The sequence below is a fragment of the Ascaphus truei genome, chromosome 7 (genome assembly GCF_040206685.1).
Source record: "Ascaphus truei isolate aAscTru1 chromosome 7, aAscTru1.hap1, whole genome shotgun sequence".
Lineage (NCBI taxonomy): Eukaryota > Metazoa > Chordata > Amphibia > Anura > Ascaphidae > Ascaphus > Ascaphus truei.
The window spans coordinates 27,408,540-27,433,951 of record NC_134489.1 but is presented as its reverse complement, the minus strand read 5'-3'; the positions used below and the strand labels follow the sequence as shown (position 1 = coordinate 27,433,951).

General features: G+C 41.3%; 1 non-coding gene and 1 pseudogene across 1 annotated transcript; both read left to right on the top strand.

Moving 5' to 3' along the window:
* The first annotated feature begins 2,004 nt into the window (after window positions 1–2,004).
* On the top strand, window positions 2,005–2,201 carry LOC142500291 (U2 spliceosomal RNA). The gene has a single exon (XR_012802891.1). It is a non-coding gene; the product is annotated as a U2 spliceosomal RNA (small nuclear RNA).
* An 11,023-nt stretch (window positions 2,202–13,224) lies between these two features.
* Window positions 13,225–13,398, top strand: LOC142500786 (U2 spliceosomal RNA; annotated as a pseudogene).
* Window positions 13,399–25,412: the final 12,014 nt, after the last annotated feature.

Below are 25,412 nucleotides of genomic sequence, written 5' to 3'. Positions count from 1 at the left end.
TTCCTTTCAGGAGTTGTAGATATTAAATCGGGTGTAAGACAGGGGTGCCCTTTGTCACCCATTATGTTTATTTGTGCGATGGAGCCACTACTGTGTATGCTTGAAAAAGATAAAGTGGTAAGAGGGGTAACAGTACCGGGGAGCGGAGGACGTCAGCAAAAAACCCGCGGCTATATGGATAATGTAACTATTATATGCAAATCTGAGAGGGCACTTAAAAGAGCGATGTGGCAGATAGGGATTTTTGCGGAAACATCAGCACTAAAAGTGAATTGGGGGAAATCCAAGGTGAAAAGGTTTGGGGAAGTTCCAATCGGGCCGGATTTGGGGCTACACATAGTAGAAGAGGAGATCGAGATCTTGGGGTCCTGTTTGATTCAAAGCTAGAGGGGACTCAGAATTGGTCTAGGCTGTCTGGAAAGTTGGAGAAAAAAAATCGGGTTTTGGTCACAGAGAGAGCTTTTTTTGGAGTGGAAAACATTGATAGTGAAGGCAGTACTAGCCCCAATGATCCTCTATCTTGGACTGGTGTTTCCCTCAACAGGGGTTTGGCAGAGGAAAATAACAAGGTTACTGGCTACCTTTTTTTGAGGATCCAGAAATGAAAAACTGGGCAGGGAAAGAATCTGCATGGCAAAGGAAAAAGGAGGAAAAGGCTTCCTAGATTTGGAGCTTTTTATTTTCATTAAATATATCTGCTTTTATTTTCGGCTAGCAGAAAGAGAAAGTAAAGGAGGATGTTACACAAGGTTCTTTTTAGGGAATGTAATTGGTCGGTTTAGGGAGATAGGGTATGATCTGAGGAAACCGGTGTGCTTCATCCGCCTTCCTTTTATAAACTCATTGAGGAATATATGGACAAATGGGAGCTAAAGGAGTTGTCATGGGACCAATGGAAAGATGGGAAGAAGATAATTAGAGTTATAAAAGCTTGGAGAGAATGGGAGTGAGAGGGGATTTGAATGAAAGTCAGATGAGAAAGGCGTGGAAGAATGTGAGTGGCAAAAGTTTGATGAATGGTCAGAAAGATGTGGCGTGGATGGCGGTGTGGGGGTATTTGCCGGTTAGGGAATTCATGAAAAGGAGGGGATCGGCAGAAACAGAGCTTTGCCCAAGAGTGGGCTGTGGTGGTATTGAGGGGGTAATACACCTCCTGTGGAACTACGAATATGCGAGGAAAGTGTGGAGGAAGATGGGACTGTTGTTAAGTTGATTGTGGAAGTACAGATGTTGAGTTATGAAAAAATGATGTATGGTTTGGGAGGGATTGAAAGTGAGAAGGAGAGCATATGTTGGAGAATGATAAATTGTGTGAAAGAGGCGTTGTGGCAGTTGCGGAATGTGGTTCTATTTCAGAAAGAAGAAGTGGGTTTGGATGGATAATGAGTAAAATGTATCTATATTATTTGAGTGATAGGAAGAAAAGAGGAAGGAAAGGAGATTTATGGCATCAAAAGGAATGGAAAGACGTAGTGATCTTTGGAAGAGCTGGAATTGGGTAAATTGAAGGGAAAATGTGGACTTAACCTTAAGGAAACGTAAAAGTTGTAAAGATGCGATAACAACGATAAAATGTATAACATGAAATAAATGTAAGAAATATGTAGAATTGGAAAATAAAAGATATAGTTTGAATGTGTGAACGAGTGTTGAGTAGAAAGTGTACACGTATGCTTTTACAAAATGGGAATAGTAGATGATTTTGACAGAAGGAAAAGTAATGTTGGTATGAGACACTTACGTGTGGAAAGGGTCCCTTTTTGTGGAGTATCCGGGGAGAAGAGGTGGGCCGGTGCTCCCCTCCTCTTCGTGAGATGAGGAGGAAAAGCATATGGAAGAGTATGAGAGGGATGAATGGAGTTAAAGAGAGAAAGAGATGGATGTGAATAAAAGTGTGTATGTTATGGATTGTAGGGTGTTTGAGGTATGGAGAAGAAAATTATATTGTTTTGTGTTCTGGTTCTTGTAATGTATGGGTGGTTTGTTTTTTTCCGAAAAGTGAAACTAACTTTTTTCACCCTGTAAAAATAAAAACTTTGGAAAAAAAATCTGTTCTTATCAGTTTAATATCTGATACGTCCCCTATCTGGGGACCATATATTAAATGGATTTTTAGAACAGGCAGATGGAAGAAGAGCTTGCTCTGTCCACTCCACGCATTGACCTGGTATTGCAGTACCTCCAGGACCGGTGCACTTCCCTTTGGGGATATCTGACGTATGAAAAAATAGAAATAGAAACAAACAGAAGGAAAATAGAAGGAAGCATGCTCTTCTTTTTTGGCTCTTTCTTTTGCAAAGAAAGAAGAAGAAATGACAAAATAAAGCCTCCTTCTTTTTGCTGTGTCTTGTTCATTCTTTTGCCTGGCTTCCTACTTTCTTTTCAGCTCGCATGGAGCAGGAGTGCCGCCTGCTGCCTAATTCTGTCCGAACGAGCAGATATCTAAGAAACTCTTGTTGAAGATGTAATCAGCCAGCCTGCATAGGAAACACTGCAGCAGCAGCAAATGCCTGACTTGCTAGGTTGATGTCACAATGGGTGGCTGAAATGATCTGAACGGAAAAGTCCAGCCACTGCCTGCTTGCTTAGTGGAGAGAAGATTGTGGGGAGCGCAGGTTTCACCATATGCAAGGAAGAAAATAGAAAATAGTGTAGTATGTCTAAACAAATATAGCAATCTATACAGGAATCATGATTGGGAACTCACATTCTCCCAGTTGAAATACAGCATTGAATAGCAATAAATGCAATATGTAGACTCAGCAGTTTGCAGAGGGATCTTGCTTGGTATACACTCCCTGGTGTCAGCAGAACAAACCCTCGATGAAAAAAAAAGACAACTCTAGTGCAACATTGTATGTTCACTATCAGTATATTCAAAAAAGCAATTTTTATTGCACTTACATGAGCACCATGTGCATAGACACGTAAAAATCAATGTGCAGCATCAGTGTACACCATCCACCCCACTCCCGAGGTCGCGTCACTTCCGGTCCGGCCCGTCGTGTCACTTCCGGTTTAGTGATCGATCACAGAATGGATCCACACGGGCTCTGGGGCATTCGGGGCACACTTCTAGACTGCTGCTAGTTCACTCAACGCGTTTCGCTGGCAGCTTCGTCAGGAGGGTTGAGCAGCGAAGTTCGCCATTCTTATTATTCCCAAGAGGGTTGAGCAGCGAAGTTCGCCATTCTTATTCTTATTATTTATAAGCACTTTTGATTTATTGATATTAATCACTATATATTTATTTATTTATTTATTTATTACACCTTCATTAGAAGCGCCTCACATTTTTTGTTTTACACTGCCTGCTTGCTGCCTGAGTTTCATGGCAGCCCAGACGAGTCGGCGAGCAGAGAAAAAGTGGGCGGTTCCTATGCAAATGAACAGGCAAAGACTGGTGCCGGAAAAAGAACTGGAAGCATGTGCCTTTTTGGCTATTTGTTGGCCTTGTGGGCCCCCCCGGCAGTGTGGGTGGCTGCTTTTCTTTGCTCCATAGAAAGTCTTTGGCTTTTGCACCCGTCGTCATCGCCGCTGCTGCTGCATAGACTCCCCGGAGCTGTTTTGGAAGGAATGGAGGCAGGCATGCTGGGGGAGGAGGAAAGCGGGCAGCAAGCGGCTACGTCTCCTGCCCTTTTCTTCTTCTCCCTAAAGCGTAGTGCCCCTGGCCATCGGGCAGCGCTCGGGCAGGGGCCCATTTCTGGTTATCGCTTCTCGGCCTTTTGGCTACGATCAAGTGTCGTAGTCAGGGGCAGGCTTGCGAGACCCGGCTCCTTGGCCCTGTGGCATCGTCCCCTAGGGGACTAAAGCCACTTGCTGCTTTTGGGGAGTTGCGTCACAGCAGAGCAGGAAGAGATCATTGCGGATGGCCCGCGCATGAAGAACACTGTGCGTTTCCAGTTGGATGAGATGGCCCGGAGTAAGTGGGGATTGGCCCACATTGTTAAAGTCGTATTGGAGAAGATCCTGGAGGTAAAGATTTGCGACATCTTCTGCTTACAAGATTCCCCGAGAGCAGGATTATATGACGTTACGTTCTACGGAATCGGTGAGTGTCTAAGAGTTACCGAGAAGGCCAGAACCGCAGTTGGGAAAGAAGCTATGCAAGGGATCAAGGTAATCCCTATGTACCCGTTGCAAGACATAATGGTTACAGTGTATATGTATAACCCATATGTGGAAACAGCTGAATCAAGAATGCTCCTTCAGCGATTTTGTACCCAAGTGAGCTATGGAGCGGAACTGTATAACCTATACGGGATTTATAACGGGAAAAGGCGGTTCAGGGTAAAATTTCGAGAAGACCAGTCGAATACAAGCGGGGTTTTGCACCCGCCAGCCAACTTCAGCATAGGTGGAAATCGTGGGTACCTCATGTTCGAAGGACAGCCCACGCACTGACACAAGTGCAAGGAGTATGGCCACACGCAAGAGAACTGCGCAAAAGAGGGCCCATTCTGTCGAAATTGTGGAGAAGAGGGCCACCTGGCAGCAAAATGTGGAGTGGCCAAAAAATGTGACTTGTGTGGTGATGAAGATCATTTGTCCAGGAAATGCCCAAAGCCAACATATGCGCAGGCCGCAAAGATAAGACAAGAAGACGCAGAGGCAAAGGAGCAGATCCCTCTACCGGAGCAGGTGCCAGAAAAGGAGAGGGCAGGAGGGGTGGCAACACCAACAGCTGCTCAGCCAGATGATGTGTTTTTTCAAACAACAGAGCTGGAAGATATCTCGGAATCAGAACCTGAGGACATGGGATCGATGGGCAATGTGGAAGAAAACTTTGAGGTAATGGGAGCGGAAGGTGAAGAGAATATCACAATAGGAAATTCACCTGAACCGCAGACGGAGGAAAAGGAGTACCAGTTGGCGGGGAAGAAAAAAGGACGAGCTTCTAAAAGAAAGAAAGGTAGTCCGAGATCCGTTGGTCAGAGGTCCAGGCTTGACACGTCGGATAGAGAAAGAGACAATGAAGCTCCCTTGCAGATGGAAGGGACCCAAAACATTGGAGAGTATGATAGTTCGGAATCCCCAGGCAGCTCGTTACCAGAGATTGAGGACGTGCAGCCCTCGTTGGAGGCTACTCGAGAATGTGTAGAACATTTTGACGTGTTGCACCTGTGAGAGAATCAGTAAGGAATGGTTCAAACAGAGGTAAGGACTTATGACTAGGACATCTTGGTGTGGATATCATCATAATGTGCGGAGCATCAGAGCTCCGGCCAGGAGAGCTGCTATTTTTGACATTCTGAGGGGAAAAAATAGCGAAGTCATATGTGTACAGGAATGTGGACTTGAAAGCCCCTTAATTCAGAAAGACTGGAAATGGGGAAAATCTGTGTGGTCAGGGGGTAGTAATAACAAAAATGCCGGTTTAGGTGTGTTAATTAAAGGCCCTAGAGTTCAAATTGTGAAAACAACAATTATAGAACCAGGGCGGTTAATGCTAGTTTGGTTAAAGATAGAAGAGTATTGTTTCCGATTGTTTAATATCATGGAATGGAACCCACAATTATAATAGGGTACTTCAATTATTATTAATTGCATAATCGAGGAGAAGGATAGAGAAGGGGTAGCAGAAGGAGCGGGTATAGACATAACTGGCAAAGCCCTTATTAAAATAATATCTGACTTCCAACTAGTAGACAATCATAGGAAATTAAATAAAGGTGCACAGGGATTCTCCTGGTTCAGTGACAAAGGAGTGGCGAAATCCCGTATTGAATTTTGTTTTTCTTCAAAAAATTTTAATTTTGAAAATATGAAATATGAGAAGATGATTTTTTCAGACCATTTGTACATAGAATGTAATATGAAATTGATGTCAGGAATTGGCGTTCTCCACGCTCTCCACACAAAACCCCCTTCCCGCAGGGAGTCCCTGGACACACAAAACAAACCTGCCTTACCGGCCTCCACGGCTCCTCGCTCCTGCCGCCATCGCGGGATCACTCCCTTCGGCGATTCCTCTGCTCAGTGCCGGGCGCGCCCACGCCCTCCTGCACGCACACCTGCACCATCCACTGGCTCGGTTCATGCGCGTACACGAGTTACGGAGCACGCTCAGTCTGCACACTCTTCTTCCCGTCCCCCGGACCTCAGGCTCCGCCCCCGCACACTGCACAGGCATACTTAGGTTACCAACAAGACTCACCTGGCCTGTTATGCCTGCACCAATCTGCAGTGTCTCCCTGTAGCTCTTCCTGTCCCGCCTCCGTTCCTAATTGGACCTTCCTGCTTTATCTAGCTCCTCTCTGCTCTCAGTCTTTGCTCGACATAGTCTCTGTATGGAAGTACTTCTGGATTCTCTCAGTGTTTTCACAGGTTCTGACGCGGCTTGTACGACTACCCCCTCTGGCTCTCGATCTCGGCACTCCTTGGACAACGCTCACTCTGGTAACCCCTTGAACACGGCTTGGACAACGACCTATCTCCACTCTCCACTCCCTGACTTCGGCGAGGCATCCTTCACTCTATCTCTACAACCGGTACCGGCAAGTATTGTCTACCTTACTACACCTGGCCTGGCAACGCTTCATACCACACTCCGGACACGCTCCCTTTGCTGCGGATGCGTGTATTACCACTTCCCCCTTCAGCTCAGGGGACGGGTCTGGTCTGCGGACAGCACCGGCATAACAATTGAAAGGCGATTGTAGGAATGGAAAAGGTTTATGGAAACTGAATACGGAATTATTAGAGGAAGAATGGGTTAAAAAACAGCTGGAAGGGTTGTACGGAAGATTAAAAAACAAGAAAAGAGAATTTAAAAGCATAATAGAGTAGTGAGAAATGGTTCAAATTAAAATAAAAAGTTTTTTTTATAAAGAAAGGGTGTGAAAGGCAAAAAAGGGAGAGAGAAGAATACGAGAGATTGCAGATGAGGTTGCAATACCTTTTTAAAATAACAAAATTAGATTACGAGATGAAAGCGGAAATTGATAACGCTCGTAAAAAAATAAAAGAATTGTTAAATCGGAAAGGAAAGAAAATTATCTTCCAAGCGAAGATTGAAAAGATGGAAAAGGATGAGAAATGTACTAAATTAAAAAAAAAAAAAAAGCCTTTTCAAAAAAAGAAAGGATGTGCTGTGTAAGAGATAAGGAAGGAATAGAAAGGGTTGGAAATACAGAAATAATGAAGGCGGTAGAAGATTTCTACAAAGATTTATATACAAAAAAAAAGAGAGAAGAGCAATTTGAAGAAGAGGGGTTGAATAGCTTGCAGGGCAAGATGGGAAAAGAAGACCAAGTGGTCTTCCTGTAGAGTTTTATAAAAACCTTTTTGCATATACTGGGAGAAGATGTATGTGAAATATGTGATGATGTTTTGAAAAGAGGAGAATTGTCAAAAACTATGATGGAGGGGATAATCACATTGCTGTTCAAGAAAGGGGATAAATCAGAGTTGAAAAATTGGCGCCCCATAACCCTACTGAATGTAGACTACAAAATAATTGCTAAAATATTAGCAAATCGGATGAAAGAGGTGATTAGTAATGTGATAGGGGAAGACCAGACATGTGCGGTCCCAAACCGACAAATTAACGAGAGCTTAGTGTTATTATTGGATATACAGTAATATGGTACAACGAGGGAAAAAAAAAAAATTGGCAATAGTGTCATTGGACTTCGAAAAAGCGAATGACAGTTTGGTGCATGAATTTTTATTTAGAGTCTTTGAAAGAATGGGTGTCCCGAGAAGGTTTTTGTGGCAGATCAGAACCCTGTATAAGGAGATATATAGCCTGGTTTTAGTGAACGGTCTAACAACAAGAAAGGTCAGAGTTGATTCAGGGGTGAGGCAGGGATGTCCCCTCTCCCCAATTGCATGTATATGTGCGATAGAGCCCTTGCTTCAAATGGTAAGAAGGGACAAAGTAATAAAAGGAGCAGAGGTGCCAGGTGGTGGGGGAAGGGAAATAAAGGTGTTGGGCTACATGGACGATGTTACGTTAGTGTGTAAATCCATGGTAGCAATGAAGAGGGCCTTGTGGCAGACAGAAGTGTTCTGCCAAGCATCTGCATTAAAATTGAATCGTTCAAAATGCAAAGGGAAGGTGTTTGGAAAAATGGAAGAGATGAAAGACTTGAGGATCCCTATGCAGGAAGGCCCCCTTGAGGTGCTGGGTTTAAATTTCGAGAGTGGTCTGAATGGACACCAAAATTGGGTGTGTTCCTATACAAAATTAGAAAATAAAATAAAAATGTGGTCAATGAGGGCATTATCAGGGGAAGAAAGATCCTACTGATAAAAGCCGTGTTACTTCCGATTGCATTGTACATCAGCATTGTTTTCCCTCCTACACAAATCTGGATAAAGAAGATAGCGAGATTATTTAGCGTCTTTTTTTGGAGCTCGAAAGATGAAAAACTGAAGAGGGAAAAGGTATATAAGCCCAAAGAGAAAGGGGGCAGAGGCTTACCAAATATAGAACTGTTCTTGTATACAAAGTATATTAGTTTTTATGCCAAAATGGTGACAGAAAAAGAAAATAAAGTAACATGTTTTGTTAAGTATTTAATGGGTGGGATTTTGAGAATGTACAATATCTCAAAGGTTGATTTGAGAAAACCGGTATGCTTTGAACCTCCAGAACATTATGAGCTGTTTGAATTTTTTTTTTTGATTTATGTAAGATGGGTGTGGAGGTGTTAAATAACAGTAAGAAAATAATGCAAGTGATATTAGAAACAGAAAAAATAGAGATGGTAGGAGACCTCACAGAAGCACAAATGAAGGTTGCGTGGAGAAATATACGTGATAAGACATTGATAAACACCCAAAAGGATATAGCTTGGATGACGGCTTGGAGCTGCTTACCTGTAAGAGAGTTCCAGAAGAGGAGGGGATATGTAATTAGAGTTATGTCCAAGGCAGAGGTGTGGAGAAATATAAAGTATAACACACGTATTTTGGAATTGTGATTTTGCCAGACAGATATGGAATAAATGGGTGCCATATTAAAAGAAATAACAGGAATGCAGACATTAAACTACAATACAATGTTGTATGGTATATAAGCGATATGAACGAAAAGGAAGCAAAAATGGCATGGAAGATAATACAGTAAACTGTAAAGGAAGTGTTGTGGGACGTGAGAAATGTATTAATATTTGGAAAAGAAACTATAAATGCGAGGAGATGTATTAAGATGATTTTAAGTAAAATGTATGTTTATTATTTGGCAGAGGAAAAAGGAAGTAAAGGAATAGAAAACAAATGGAAACAAAAAAAGTGGAGAACATTATTTGAGATTTGAGGTTTTGTTTTTGTTCTAAAACAGTTTTGAACATAAAATATTGGTAAGTGAAAGGTTAATATTATTGAAAAATGCTATGACATGATCCAGTGTCGGAATGTTTTGAAGAGTAATGCAAAAGTGAGAAGGTTCTAAGTTTATGCTTTTACAAGTCTGGAGAAGAAAGAAAGGTTCTTTTAGAACCGTGGTATAAAATAGAAAGAAAAGGTGCATGACACCTAGTGTATTATTTGGGCTCCGGTCGTAAAAAGGAATCTTTGAGCAAGATTCGTGACAAGCTGTGAGAATCAGCAGTACTTTCGTTCTGCTCATTTGCATAAGGACGTAGTACCGTGAAAGGCCAATAGAGGGCGCACTACGTTTAGTGTGAAATTCAGGCCAACGTGTGGGTTTAACCCAACAAAAGAGCTTTAAAAATGGCATTTTATGCTAATTCATCTGCAAGAATGAAGAATACCATCAGGATTCAAGTGGAGGAGAGTCACAGCAGCCGTGTCTCTGTGAAATTTATCGTCAAGGATTTATTGGAAGGATTTTGTGGAATAACAGCTACAAATAACCTCTGTCTGCAGGAGTATGCCTCTAAAGGAGCATTTGATGTCACTTTTGATCGTGAGTATACCTGTCTCAATTTTCACAAGAAATTTCTGGACAATAGAGCTAAGCCTGAATTACAAGGACAAAGGCTTGATCTCCTGTACTCAAGGCAGGAGAAGTCTGTCATTGTGCATATGTACAACCCATATGTATCTGAAGAAGATATTGAACTGTTTCTCAGAAGGTACTGTGGGGAGGTGAGATTCAGCAAAAAAAATCACCAACAACTTTGGCATTTGGAATGGAAAGAGGATGTTTATGGTGCAGTTTAAAGAAGATGCGGATGGCATTGGAGGTATGTGCCTCCCACCTGGTACCTTCTCTCTCGGAAGGAATAATGGATATTTATTCTACCAAGGACAACCAGTGTTCTGTAGCAAATGCCAAAAATATGGACACTCACAGGATAACTGTACAGGAGGTGAGTGCAGAAATTGTGGCAGTATGGAGCATAATATTCGGAACTGTAAGGCACCCAGGGAGTGTAACCTATGTGGGTCAACAGAGCACCTGTTCAGGAATTGCCCACGTAGGAGACCTCGCCCACGATGGAGTTTCAGGACGAGCAAAAAGAAAAGACTGAGGACACACACTGTGAGAAGAGTTACGTAACACATTTCAGGCATTCTATAGCTCTTTGAGTAGCACAAAAATACATTCCCATCCATGTTACAGTGGTGGCAAGAAGCTAAAACTAAAATATTTTTTTATTAAAGCAAGTCGGAAATTTGCACAGCAGCAAAGATTACTGTATCAAAATTTGCAGTCCAAGCTGCACACATTATTGAAATTTGAGAAGGCTGGTGTGGATGTCACGCAAGACATCGAAGAAATTAAATTAGAAATTAAAAAGAAGATTGTTGAGGAAGGCAAAAAAATTATATTCAATTCCAGAATTAAAAATGTGGAAGAGGGTGAAAAATGTACCAGGTATTTTTTTAAGAAAGCTTTCACTAAAACAGATATGGAAGTCTTAACGGAGGGTACGGTGACAACTACTTCCAAGAAAGGTCTTTTGAAAATTGCAAAGGCCTTTTATCAAAATTTGTACAATAAAAAGATGGTTGATGCCTCTTTTGTACAAGACGCACTGGACAATATGTCTGCAGGTATTGAACATTTTGATCAACAAAGTCTTATAAGAGACCTCTCTGAAAAAAAGTTAAAACAGGTGGTGTATAGTTTTGCAACGAATAAAACCCCCGGTGAGGATGGTATCCCTGTTGAACTTTATAAAACTTTTTGGGAGGACATGAAATGTGATTTATTGGAAATGTATAAAGAATGTTTTCTGAAGGCTGATATACCAGAGGCTATGAAAAAAGGAATCATAGTCTTGTTATTCAAAAAAGGGAATAAGAAAGATATCAGAAATTGGAGGCCTATTAGTTTGCTAAATGTGGACTATAAAGTATATACAAAAATTATAGCGTCTAGAATGAAGGAGGTTATTGCTAAGGTTATCCATCAAGATCAGACGTGTGCTGTCCCAGGGCGGACTATCTGGGATAACTTATCCCTGTTAAGAGATGCCATTGGGTACACGAAGGACCGGAACCTAAAAATGGCTATTTTAAGTTTAGATTTTGAAAAGGCCTATGATTCGGTGGCACATGAATTTTTGTTTAAAGAAAATGGGGTTCCCAAATACCCTTCTAAAGCAAATTGCTACGGTATATAGAAATTGTACCAGTCAAATTTTGATTAATGGACAGCTTACAGATGATGTGCACATTAGATCAGGGGCCCGACAAGGATGTCCCTTGTCACCAATTTTATTCATCTGCGCAATTGAACCTTTATTGCATGCTATCAGAAGAGATAAAATGATAAAGGGAGTCTTTGTACCTGGCAGCGGAGGACAACAGGCTAAAGTGATTGCTTATATGGACGATGTTAGTATTTTATGTACAGATATGTATTCACTTAAAAGAGCCTCTTTTCAAGCCGAGTGTTTCAAACATGCTTCTGGCCTAAAAGTAAATGTACAAAAAGTGCATGTATGACCTTTGGAGAGTGGAAAATAGAGGAGTTACCTGACTGCCAGCTTAAAAATGTTCAAATCAAAATTTTGGGCATAATTTTTGATCAAGAGTTAAAAGGTGTGGAAAATTGGAAACTGATTTTTCAGAAAGTAAGGGCCAAAATACTGATGTGGTCCCTTAGAAGTTTGACGTTAGAAGGGAAAACGCTCATTATAAAAGTGATTTTATTGACAATTTTGTTGTATGTAAGTTTGGTATTCCCCCCCAAATGATTTTTGGCTCAAAAAGATTAAGAAATTGATTTTCGCCTTTTTTTGGGACTCTAAATCGGAAAAATTGAAACAGGAAAAAGTGTGTAGGAGCAAACTACAAGGTGGTAAAAATTTCTCTGATATTAATATGTTTATTTTTATTAAATATGTTGCCTATTATGTCACACTGGCAGATAAAGATACAAAAGCTGCATGTTATGTGAGATATACTGCAGGCAGCATTCTCCATAGATATAAATGGAATGTGATTACGAGTAAGGTTCCTTTTAAGCTGGTACCATCTGAGTTTTATATAGTATTAGAAAAGATGGTAAAATTGTATAAGTAGCAAGATCTGCCCAAAGATATGATCGGGAATCAAAGGAAACTGACAAAAATGTTACAGGCCCAAAAATACATTTCACAGGTGTTAAATTATACGCAACCATATGCCAAGGAGATATGGAGGAGAGTAGCTGCTCCTTTTTTGACCCATTCTCAACAAGATTTGTGGTGGGCTGCAGTTCACGGCTGTGTGCCAGTCAGAGAATTCCAGCATAGGCGACGATTAGCAACTAAAGCATCATGCCCAAGAACAACATGTGCTGATAATGAATCGGTAATGCATTTGCTGTGGAATTGCCCATATGCTACTATGGTGTGGAGGAAGATGGGGAAAATTCTCAAAATGGTCAGTGGGCTTAAGAAAATGGACTATTATGTTGTTTTCTATGGCATTTCAGAACGTTTAACTTTGGATAATTTTAAACAGATGTGGCAGACGGTCTCTTGTATCAAAGAGGCCTTATGGAAATGTCGAAATCTGCTGTTATACAGTATAAACATGTTCTCTTATCAGAAGACCAATGTGTGGGACTGGCCTTATATCTATATTTTCTGTTGGATAAAAAACAAATGGGAAATAACGCAATGAGTGTCTGGCACACTGAAAAGTGGAATGATAATGTTTAACAAGAATTGTTATATACCAAGTCATGTTGTACACTTGGAAGTTAGATGTATGATTTGTATTGAAATGTTTTTGGTTTTTTTGTAATGTCGGGTGGTTTTTTATTTTTCGAAAAGTGAAACTTTGTGGAAATTACGTGTGAGAACTAAATAAAGTATATTTTCATAATAAAAAAAATCTGTTCTTATCAGTTTAATATCTGATACGTCCCCTATCTGGGGACCATATATTAAATGGATTTTTAGAACAGGGAGATGGAAGAAGAGCTTGCTCTGTCCACTCCACGCATTGACCTGGTATTGCAGTACCTCCAGGATCGGTGCACTTCCCTTTGGGGATATCTGACTTGTATTAAAAAATAGAAACAAACAGCGGGCAAAAATATAACAGGGTGTGGAACTGGGGCGCTCCCTGAAATAAGTGGCTAATAGTTATTCAACGCCTATGAACATAAAAAACTGTATTATAAATATTAAAAATTGTAAAAAATTGTATACTGGCCCTTTTGTTGGTTTTGCTGCTGCTTGACCTTGAAGAAGACAAATCCCAAGTTCTTCTTATGGTTGCAATTGGAGTGTGATGGTGGTCAGCGCAAACTCGTGGAACTCAAGATGATGGTGGAAAATGAAGCAAAATAAAACAAATCGCAGTATTAGTGCATGAATCAGTGTATATAGGGGGAGAAGGGGGAAGGGGAGGGAAAGGGAGGGATAGTGGTAAATGACACTAAATATACAGTAAATGAAACATAAAATGTAAGTTTCAACGACTCACACGGGCTTGTGTGAGACTTCACCCTCAGCGATGGATGTGGGGGGTAAATAGAAACTCCTGAACCGGAGAAATGATAGGAAAAAAACTCAAACGGCCATATGTGAGTTTGTTCCCTCAGTGGGTGTTGTCAGCATGCTCAGATGATGTAGATGCGTCTTAGTGTTCAGTTCCAGTGGCTATGGTGTATGAGTGGCTCCTCTCCCAGACGCCCATGGACCAAAGGATGGGCAAAGTCTGAATTTAGTCGCTAATAAAGTTTTATTGGTATGAAGACGGTCAGCGCAAAACTCATGGACCTCACGATGTTGATGGAACAGGATAAAGTTGAATAAAAATGGAGTAAAAAATGGAATAAAGCACAGTATTAATGCATAACATCCACATGTGCAGGGGATGGGAGGGGGGGGAGGAGGGGTGTGGGTGAAGGATAAGGTGGGAGGGATGAGAGTGGAATTCCACTAAATACAATCAATGAAACATAGACATACAGTTTCAATGACTCACACGGGCTTGTGTGAGACTTCGCCCTCAACGCAGACTGTAGTTTGGTAAATGCAGACTCCTATGATGGAGTCAGAATAAACATAAAACTCACACGGCCTAATGTGAGTTCTTGCCCTCAGAGGGTGATGTCAGCCTGTATAGGTGATGTGGAATCGTCACAGCAAAATATCTCCCAATAGGTGTGGTGTGTGAGTGGCTCCTCTCCCCGTTGCCCAAAGACCAAAAATGTGTGCAAAACCAGGGTTAGCAATATAACAAGTCTTTATTGGTAACAGGTAAAACATGAACATAGACAAGCATGAACGTTATAAAAACATAAACGTTATAAAACAAGGTAGACAAGATGAATAAACAGAAAGCACACTCACACTGAATTGCAACTCTTGTTGCCCAGCATCAGCCGCGCGGCTTGATCCTGCAAGATCTCCTCCGTTGGTGCTCTCACTGGCGCGTCCGGCAGTGGAACAGGAAGAGAGGATCTACACCGGATGTTCTGCGGTCGGCTGGGTCCCTCTCTCAATGAGCTCCGGCAGGGAACAACGCGTTTCGCAGTAAGCTTCGTCAGGTTCCTGCCGGATGCTCATTGTGTGCAGATTAAATAGGCGCCGTGTCTTAATTAATAAAACATTTGATTTCCCGTAAGAAAGAGACCAAAAAGGTCTGGGACAAAGTCTATTTAGAGAAATACTTAGACATCAAACGTATCCCTAGGGGTCTACGATTTGATAAAAAATCCTCCTTCGAATTAGCAGATATACTGCACCGACACACTTTATTCGAGCAAATACCCGGTGTGTACCTGGCAGATACCTGGAATGTGCCGCTCCTAACCTCTGACAAGCCCCGTTGCATTTGCCTTCCCAGCCTGGGTTCATGCCTGGCTGATGGGCGGCTGATCTGTTAAATGATAATGATTAGGATTTAATAGGCTGCAATGCTTCGCGTGTCTACCAGATGGCATAAATTCATGAATTGTAATGCAGTTTATATATATATACTGTGCAGTATTGCAGCCAGCGGGAATAAAATGCTTCAATCCCTGCTTGGAAAATAACTCAATGCACTCGGGCAGAAAACAGTCACAAACCTCAATACACCCGGGTATACTCGAATTCGTGGGACTAGCCAAGCTCGAATAAAGTGTGTCGCCAGTGTAGAATATAATGTCCAATGGGAAGAAACCATGGATGCTTGTTCATTCAGTCTAATGAAATTAATTATTAAACATCACACAAAGACCCTAATAGAAATTGATCGAGAAGTTACATTAATTCAGAAGAGATTGGAAATTTCCACAGATAACCCCACCTTCTTAAGTAGAGACCAAAAACTAGCTGATGAAATAGACGCTATGGAAAGAAATCTGATAGAGTCTAAAAATAAGAAATTCAGATGAGATGAGGAAGACTACCTAGTAGGGTCCAACCCCAAATGGCAAAGGGTTACACTAGTCCCACCTACCACCCCAAAAGATAGGAAAATGTTTGAGTATAGAAGGAGAGAAGATAGCAACAAAACTTTAACAACCAACATATCGAGCTATCCAACCAAAATAGACCAACATAAGGCCTATCCTAAATATGATAATCATAAGAATGTATCATTTAATACAGAGGCTAGACACATACCACCAAGAGGGTGGGAAGCTGGGGATCTAGAAACTCCTAGAGAGAACAAAGAAACTCCTAGAGAGAACAAAGAAACAAAAACTCATAGTACCAAGGACATAGTAAGCAATAGAAGAGAAGAGGCAAATAAACAAGACAGAGACCGTGAGGGAAACTGGCAGAGAAACAAATATTACTCCAAAGCAAATGAGTATCAGGAGAGCTATCATAGAGGCAAGCCACCCACGTACAACTATAGAGCTAGATCACCATTAGAACGTAGAGATAACAGGTATGAGAGAGAAAGTAGCATGGAAAGGGATCGTAGATCACCCTATAAATATCATGGGTCAAATCGGGAATATAGAGAAAGACGTTATGAGAGAGAAGAGAGTCAAAGGAGACACTATCGGTCACCTCGTAAACATCATAGGGAACACAGCCAAGGAAGAGAACGCAAGTCCCCCCGTAGGGAACAGCGAACCACATATAGAGAGAGACAGGATAGGGAGCAGAGCCATGGGAGAGAGCAAAGATCACCACGACCACACGCAGGGCATTTTTTAGAACAGGCCCAATCACTCAAAGCACCACCCCTAGTAACTCAGAATCGCTTCCTAGTGTTAGAAGACCAGAAAGAAAAAGAATCCCCAAATACAAAACTCAGAAAAAGGCCCCACGAGGAAAGCGGGGAGGAAGAAGGACACAGAAAAAGAGCAGCGATTTGAGTAATATATTTAATCTGAGCAAAAGAAAACTAAATATAGATGAATGCAACCTGATTAAAAAGGGGCTGAATTTCGCACCAGTCGCCAAGGCGAATAGTTTCAATCTGTATATAGATGCGCACAAATATATTAGACAGCTAACCCTTAAAAAAAAATTTATATCAAAGGATGCACAAACTAGGGAGATAGTGAACAATGATGCTAACGTGAATATAGAGATGGATGATTTCAAGCATTCAAACCTGAAAAATAAGTCCAAATTTTATCCAGGCTGGGCGAAAGGCCATAACTTAGAAGTCTTCCATCAGAAAATCCAGGAGGACTTTGATAGACTAACCTTGGGTGCTACAAAGATAACAAAAAACAATCTAACCCTGAAAGAAAAAAATCGCTTTACAAAATTTAGAGAAAGATAAGGCTATTACAGTACATTCAAACAAGCAGATAAAGGGGGGGGGGGGGTAGTCATTATGGATACGGAATACTACAAGGGTGAAGCAGAGAGGATACTGTCGGATGACATCACCTATGCACGTCTGAAGACTAATCCCCACAAAGAATTCTGTGAAGAATTCCTCACTCTGCTAGATAGGGGCAGCTCAACAGGAGTCCTGAATGGAAAGGAATACGAGTATCTTAATGTAAAATTCCCGATTATGCCTATATTCTATTTTCTACCCAAAATCCATAAGGACATTAAAGCACCACCAGGTAGACCCATTATCTCTGGGATAGGCTCGCTCACGTCTCGACTGTCGGAGTACATAGATCTTTTTCTGCAGCCATACGTTGCAAATATGCGGTCCTACCTTAGAGACACTACACAAATTCTAAATATACTAGAACAGGTAGACTGGCAAGAAGGCTTTAAAATGTGCACCTGCGATGTGACTTCATTGTACACATCCATAAAACATGATGATGGAATTAAGGCCATCGAACGGACGCTAACAAATGATGCAGCCGTACACGTAGATCAAAGACGCTTTATTTTAGAAAGTATTAATTTCATTCTTAAACATAACCTTTTTAATTTTGATGGGACATATTTTTTACAGAAGTGCGGAACAGCCATGGGTACAAAATTCGCACCGAGTTATGCCAACTTGTTTATGGACAGTTGGGAGACCGATACCATCTGGTCGGAACACGAATTCAGTGCGGATTTGGTCCTATGGCGGAGATACATCGATGATGTGTTTTTTATCTGGAGAGGCAATAGTGAGACACCTTAAATCACTTTCTGAATTATATTAATAACAATGAGAGGAACCTAGCTTTCACAACATGTATAGGGAATAATTCGGTAGACTTTTTAGATCTAACAATTTAAATAGAAGATAATAGACTCAAGACTAAAACCTTCTTTAAAACAGTTGACTGTAACAATTACTTGCTTAATACCAGTTGCCACCACAAGAAGTGGCTGAAAAATATACCACCAGGACAGTTTCGCAGAATTAGGAGAAACTGTAACGATGATCATATCTACAGGGAACAATCTAATATTCTAAAGAACCGCTTCATTGCAAAGAATTACGATAATGAAAAAATGGATACAGCAATTAGAGAAGTAGGGAGGATTAAATGCAGCGAGATTTTAAAAACCAATCCACCAAAACCTAGGGAGGATTTTAATATCGCTTTCCTAACACAATACAGTCAAGATGCTGGTAGCATTCAACAGATCCTGAATAAACACTGGCATCTCCTACAGGGAGACCCCACCTTGAAATAACACCTCCCAGAGAAACCCAAGGTGATTTATAAGAGGGCAGACAATATTAAAAGGCGGCTAGCACCTAGCCTTTTCCAGCCAGAGAGTAAGAAAACAGGCCAGGATTCAAACTGGTTACAGAAAGTAAAAGGTTTTCACAGATGTAACGCCTGTAAACAGGGAACAAAAGAGAAAATTCAGTTTAGTTCCAAAGCAACAGGGGAACAGTTCAAAATCACGCATTTCATAAACTGTAAATCTGAATTCGTAGTCTATCTACTAAATTGCCCCTGTGGACTCCAATATGTAGGGCGTACCAGCCGACCATTACGGGTACGCATACTGGAGCATCTAGGGAACATTAGACGGAAACTTATGACACATAGTGTATCTAAACATTTTGCACTGCACCATCAAGGAGATCCATCTGGCCTTGAATTTAGGGGCATCGAAGTAGTCCCACCGCATTGGAGGGGTGGGGATAGACTGACAACTTTATCAAGAAAAGAAACGTTTTGGATCTATAAATTAAAAAGCTTGGCCCCCATAGGCCTCAATGTAGAGATCGATATTGCAGCCTTCCTTTAAACACAGAACACAAAAAGAACACCTGCCTAGACAGGTGAAAGAACCCCTTTTGAACAAGCACTCATACGGTGATAGGTACAGATAAATTAAAAAAGTGAACCTTTATTAGTGTATATGGGTAAAATAAGTGAAGTACATAAACACTCAACACAATTAAAAACGTATTAAACGAATTGCCCCTAGGTCTATTTATAAACTAATACTTGAAGGAGAATGGTTAGGAATGTCTGGTACCATATGAAAGAAAAAGTTACTAATAAAGTGCAAAACTAATATGGTGCCTCAGTGTGGTCTATCTATAATGTTTGAAAGAGTCTGGTGTGTGTCACTCGAGTGTAGTAACAGTCAAACTACTTCCATGCCACATCTGAATAACTTGTGGTTCTGTGACTATATACAGAGTAGTACCTGTATGTCGCTAGGGTGTTGCGGGTTAAACCCACATAAAAAAATTTCAGTCAGTGTGACCTAGCTGCACTTTGCTGGTCACAGAAGCCAACAAGGGGTTAATTTTGTATATCCTTCAAGACAACACAGGGTGTAATAAAATATCTATACGGGAGGCTACTATGTAGCTGTGGGGAATAAGAAGAGGCTGATCAGTGGGAGCCGCAGATATATCCACTATTTTTATCCCACTGTTAGTAGTGTATTTCTAGGTTCTTATAGCCTCAAATGAGCACAATTTGATTAACCCACCAGATAGATAGTGAGGTGAGTTAATGCTCGTGCCCCCTATGAAGGTAGCAAGTAATTTTAAAGACAGGCTAGCTGATATATCTCTGCCAGTAAAAATGTTTGAAACAGTGTTCTACAGCTGCCTTTAATAAAGTTGCTCTATATCTGCAGATCTAGATATATGAATGTGGTTGTTATTTAGGCTTAATAGTTGCCCAGCTAGTTCAGTCGATGTAATGGCTGTAAGTAGGCAAAGTATATTTTTTCATATGTTAATGCCGTTCAACATCCACCAAGTCTCTGGGGCAGGTAAGCCCCGTCTGTTTGATATAGACCGTTGAATATGGTATCAGTGGTGTCTTGCAGCCGCTCAGTGATGCGCCCCAGTATTATAGGGGTATCAGAGTTGCTGCACTTTCGGAGCTTTTTGTCACCGCTCCTGAGTGGCGGCATCTGTTCAGTCCCCACCCGGCATGGTGTATTAATGAACACCGCCTAGTATAGAAATGCCGGGTGGAACTCAGAGTGCAGACAGCGGCTATCTTCCGCGCTGTCTGACAGACGTCGCCGCACCAGTACGCGTGCTGACGTCACAAGGGAGCGCCCACCGACGTACGTTTCGCGTCACGCTGACGCTTTTTCAAGGTGGCCTTGCACTTTATTAGTAACTTTTTCTTTCATATGGTACCAGACATTCCTAACCATTCTCCTTCAAGTATTAGTTTATAAATAGACCTAGGGGCAATTCGTTTAATACGTTTTTAATTGTGTTGAGTGTTTATGTACTTCACTTATTTTACCCATATACACTAATAAAGGTTCACTTTTTTAATTTATCTGTACCTATCACCGTATGAGTGCTTGTTCAAAAGGGGTTCTTTCACCTGTCTAGGCAGGTGTTCTTTTTGTGTTCTATGACTCTCTCACCCCTGGCACCTAATCATTGACAGTAGCTAGAGCTCACAACCCTTCCCCCTCTCACTCCCTATTATTCCTTTAAACACACACTGATCTGTCTCCATCCCCATATCCCACCTTTCTTTCCCCATCATTTCTAATAGGATTTCACGTTTTAATTGGAATCCACCTTGAACCAGCTCTTTCAGACCGAATTGACTAATATCAGCGGGGCAACTAACCAACAAGATTACCATTATAAATTTTATTGATGTATAAAATAGTATCTATCAATGTTTCAAATTTTCAAATGATCTGCTACAATTTAGTTAGATTTTTAATCACTAATATGTATGTTCAATTTTAACTACAATCTATGTGTATTAACTTGGGTAGACACATCACTATTTAAAGGACTGATTTACTGCTCACAGTCTTACAGCTAGCTGTTACTAACATGAATCACCATTAGGGAACAAATATGGCCATGTAGATTCCGAGCTCAGCCACATGAGGGCAGCATTGTACAACAAATGAGGAAAAGTTCCCTGACAGCATAACAGTATAAGGGATACAGCTTTCAGGTTTATTACTTGCCAATCATTTATAGAAATCACGATTCCAGGCTGTGTGTGCACACTAAAGTCTGCTTAATTTTAAACAATGATGAGACTCACCACACAATGTTTCAAACTGCGTATTTATGTTCACTTTATATTAAATGTCTTGATATTGATTGTGCCAACTAAAGGAATTTTTAAGAAATGTATAAACTCATTCTATTGTCCCTGGTTCCAAGGGCTAGGGAAGATGGGTTCCATTCCAACATACATTACTGAATTTGAAGTAGACAACGTTTACGGGAAATCAAATGTTTTATTAATTAATTAAGACACGGCGCCGATTTAATCTGCACACAATGAGCATCCGGCAGGAACCTGACGAAGCTTACTGCGAAACGCGTTGTTCCCTGCCGGAGCTCATTGAGAGAGGGACCCAGCCGACCGCAGGACATCCGGTGTAGATCCTCTCTTCCTGTTCCAGTGCCGGACGCGCCAGTGAGAGCACCAACGGAGGAGGAGATCGTGCAGGATCAAGCCGCGCGGCTGATGCTGGGCAACAAGAGTTGCAATTCAGTGTGAGTGTGCTTTCTGTTTATTCATCTTGTCTAGCTTGTTTTATAACGTTTATGTTTTTATAACGTTCATGCTTGTCTATGTTCATGTTTTACCTGTTACCAATAAAGACATGTTATATTGCTAACCCTGGTTTTGCACACATTTTTGGTCTTTGGGCAACGGGGAGAGGAGCCACTCCTATTGGGAGATATTTTGCTGTGACGATTCCACATCACCTATACAGGCTGACATCACCCTCTGAGGGCAAGAACTCACATTAGGCCGTGTGAGTTTTATGTTTATTGTGACTCCATCATAGGAGTCTGCATTTACCAAACTACAGTCTGCGTTGAGGGCGAAGTCTCACACAAGCCCGTGTGAGTCATTGAAACTGTATGTCTATGTTTAATTGATTGTATTTAGTGGAATTCCACTCTCATCCCTCCCACCTTATCCTTCACCCACACCCCTCCTCCCCCCCCCTCCCATCCCCTGCACATGTGGATGTTATGCATTAATACTGTGCTTTATTCCATTTTTTACTCCATTTTTATTCAACTTTATCCTGTTCCATCAACATCGTGAGGTCCATGAGTTTTGCGCTGACCGTCTTCATACTTCCATTTGCCACGTTAAGAAGGACACGGGGTTCCCTTCTTCAAGGTCAAGCAGCAGCCAAAAAACCATCAAAAGGGCCAGTATATATTTTTTATACTCTTTTACACCACAACATAATTCTCACATTTTTTAATATTTTAATACAGTACAGGCGTTGTAACATTTTTTAGCCAAACATCCCAGGGAGCGCCCCAGTCCAAACATCCCCAAAGTTTTATTGGTAACAGTATAAAAGGTATAAAAACAATGAACACACTCACACAAATGACAACTAACGTTGCCCAGCATCAGCCGCGAGGCTATCTGGAAAGACCTCTTCTTCCGCTTGCGCTCCCGCTGACGCGTCCGACAGTGGGACCAGAAGAGAGGATCTAAACCGGATGTCCGGCGGTTGTCTGGGTCCCTCTGTCAATGAGCTCCGGCAGGGAACTACGCGTTTCGCAGTAAGCTTTGTCAGGTTCCTGCCGGATGCTCATTGTATCCGGTATATATAGGCGCAGGGATAGCAACAACATAATTGCTTAATAGATTAATTAAAAACAGACAGCCAGGTTTTTGATTGAACTATCACCTGCTTCAGTTAGTGACTCCCTCTTTGAATTAAATTTGGAGCCCACAAACGCAATTGGCAATTTAATTGGTTAACATTGGTTTTAAATGCATTTTGAAAGGTTGCCCCAGCAGGTTAAAATCATTTCCCTTCGGCCCTGCAAAAATGGGAATTGCTATGGTTGTTCCCCTATAGCAAAAAACTGCTCATAGCATTCTTAAAATATTGTTGCATTGTTAACCGGACCACTATCCCTCCCTTTCCCTCCCCTTCCCCCTTCTCCCCTTATATACACTGATTCATGCACTAATACTGCGATTTGTTTTATTTTGCGTCATTTTCCACCATCATCTTGAGTTCCACGAGTTTGCGCTGACCACCATCATACTCCAATTGCAACCATAAGAAGAACTTGGGATTTGTCTTCTTCAAGGTCAAGCAGCAGCAAAACCAACAAAAGGGTCAGTATACAATTTTTTACAATTTTTAATATTTATAACACAGTTTTTTATGTTCATAGGCGTTGAATAACTATTAGCCACTTATTTCAGGGAGCGCCCCAGTTCCACACCCTGTTAGCAATTTTTATCCCATCCTGGTGGCAGCATCCCAAAGGGTCCAGATTTAATCATGGAAGAAGAAGCTATAGAGATGGAAAACACTGTTGAAGTAAAAGAAAGCGTCTTTACAAAAAGAATTTTTAGAAGTAATAACATAGAGAACAAAATGAGAGAGATAGAGTCAGCCGAGATGGGAGATTTAGAGACAATAAACAATGAATTTGACAAATTAGAGAATCTCCTAAAGAAAGAAACTAAAAAGGTCTGGGACAAAGTTTACTTGGAGAAATATTTGGATGTAAAACGTATCCCCAGGGGTCTACGTTTTGAAAAGAAAGCCTCTTTTGAGCTGGCAGATATAGAATACAATGTAGTATGGGAAGAGACTATGGATGCCTGTTCATTTAACCTTATGAAACTAATCATAAAACATCACACCAAAACTCTAACAGAAATAGATAGAGAGGTAACATTAATCCAAAAGAGACTAGAAATTTCAATGGATAACCCCATCTTTCTCAGTAGAGATAAAAATTAGCTGATGAAATAGATGCAAAGGGAAGGAATCTAATAGAGTCCAAAAACAAAAAAAATTAGATGGGATGAGGAGGACTATCTAGTAGGTTCGAACCCCAAATGGCAGAGGGTTACATTTGCCCCCCCTACCACTCCGAAGGATAGGAAATTTTTTGAATATAGAAGTAGAGAAGATAACAATAAGGTATCAAGAGCAAACACGACGAGCTATCCAACAAAGATAGATCACCCTAAAGCTAACCCCAAATACAAAAGTAATAAGAATGTCTCATTTAACACAGAGGAAAGACGCATGCCACCAAGAGGGTGGGCACCTGGAGATCATGAAACTCCAAGAGAACATAAAGACAGAAAAGTCTACCACACTAATAGAGATACTAAGGGCGCAGATAGCCACAAAAGGGAAGATGACAGAAGGCAGAATAGACAAGATTATGATCAAGAGGAAAATTGGAAGAGCCGCAAGCACTACTCTAGGCCAAATGATTATCAGGAACATCACCATAGAGCTAGGTCACCCACGTACAGCTATAGAGCTAGATCCCCCTTGGAACGAAGGGATAACCGACACGAGAGAGAACGCAGCCTAGGAAGGGATCGTAGATCACCTCACAACCATCAAGGGACCACCCTAGAATATAGAGACAAGCGATATGACAGGGAGCATAGTCAAAGGAGACAATACAGGTCCCCCCATAAAGATCACAGGGAACACAGTCAAGGGAGGGATCGCAGGTCCCCCCACAAACATCCTGGGACCTCTACTGAATATAGAGAGAGACACGGTAGAGAACATAGTCAAGGGAGAGAGCAGAGATCCCCACGTCAACACCTAGGGTCTTTTTTAGAAAAGGCATCATCACTAAAAGCACCTCCTCTAGTCACTCAGAATCGCTTTCTAGTGTTGAAGACCAGAAAGAACAAGATTCCCCAAACATAAAACCCCAAAAAAGGCCCCATGAGGAAAGCGGGGAGGAAGACGTACACAGAAAAAGAACAGCGATCTGAGTAACATTTTTAATTTGAGTAAAAAAGAATTGAATGTAGACGAATGTAACCTGATTAAAAAGGGGCTTAATTTCGCACCAGTCGCCAAAGCTAATAGTTTCAACTTGTACATAGATGCGCATAAATACATTAGACAACTTACCCTTAAAAAATTCTTTCTATCAAAAGATGCACAAAGTAGAGAAATAGTGAACAACAATGCCATTGCCACGATAGAGGAAGATGAATTCAAACATTCAAACCTCAAAACCAGGTCCAAATTTTACCCCAGTTGGGCTAAAGGCCACAACATAGAAGTATTCCATCAAAAAATCCAAGAGGATTTTGAAAGACTAACCTCTAGTGAAACTAAAATAACCAAAAAATCTAACTCTCAAAGAAAAAATTGCTTTACAGAACTTAGAAAAGGATAAAGCAATCACATTTAAACAAGCTGACAAAGGGGGGGGGGGGGGGGGTG